The following is a 1,041-nucleotide window of genomic DNA, read 5'->3' as shown; positions in this document are numbered from 1 at the left end:
GGACTTGTCTGTACAAGAAAGTTGCACCCCTAAATTGTAAATTCAAATTATGATAGTTAATGCAATGGAAAACCCTGTGTTATTTCAGTTTGCCTGGTTTTTTTTGTTTTGTTTTTGTTAGCTTGAGTTGATTGGCAACCAGTTTCAATTAAGCCAAAACAAGGCACTCTTAAACCAAAATAAAAGTATCCACCTAAGGGATTTGTATTGCTTTAGTCATAATTAAGGCTAAGATTTAGTCACTGATATTTTTATTAAAAGTCATGGACAGGTCACAGGCAATAAACAAAAATTTAGGGCCCTTGACCTGTCCATGATTTTTACTATAAATACCACTGTCTAAAGTGTAGCTGCTCCCGAGGTGATGCTGCAGCAGCAGTCAGTGTGGCTGGCCTTGGGAACACTTGAGTGGCTGGCCCCAGGTCTCCTCCAGTAGCAGCCAGTGCTTGGGCAGTCCTGAGGTCAACCGCACGGGCCACTGCAGAAGTCACGGAAAGTCCGTGACAGACTTGCAGCTTTAGTTATAATAGTACTCTGAACCCCAAAATATTCAAACACTATGGATCAGGTCCACAAAAAATCACAAGCTTGGCTTAAAAATCACAAGAATTTTAAAAATAATGAGTGTGGTGATCTTTTAATTGGTCATCTGTTTCCTGAGCCTTTGTGCTTGAGACTTCTCCACAACCATGAGGGCTAGAAACATTTATTTTTAGATGAAGTCTGAGAAAGTGGGGGGCTTTAAGAAAAAAAAAAACAGAATATGAGACTTGCAGTAAAACCATGAAAGTTGGCAAGACTGCCACATTGTTTCAAAACCAAGATAAGTCAAAAACTAGCACAACCTTCCTATGCAAAATTACTTTTAGATTGGAAGTTTGTCACAGCTGCTGTTACTGTGTGTGCACAGAGCCTAGCACAACAGAGCCCTGATCTCAACAGGCCTCTAGGCTCAGTTGCAAGGCAGATAAATAATATTTGTAGCAGCCGGACATTTCTGCTTAAATAACATGATGAAGCTGAAAAATATAAACGTTTCCT

This window comes from Emydura macquarii, unplaced genomic scaffold, assembly GCF_026122565.2.
Source record: "Emydura macquarii macquarii isolate MOO-44397 ecotype Brisbane River unplaced genomic scaffold, CSIRO-AGI_Emac_v2 contig_2205, whole genome shotgun sequence".
Classification (NCBI taxonomy): Eukaryota; Metazoa; Chordata; order Testudines; family Chelidae; genus Emydura; species Emydura macquarii.
Note: the sequence above shows the minus strand (reverse complement) of the source record.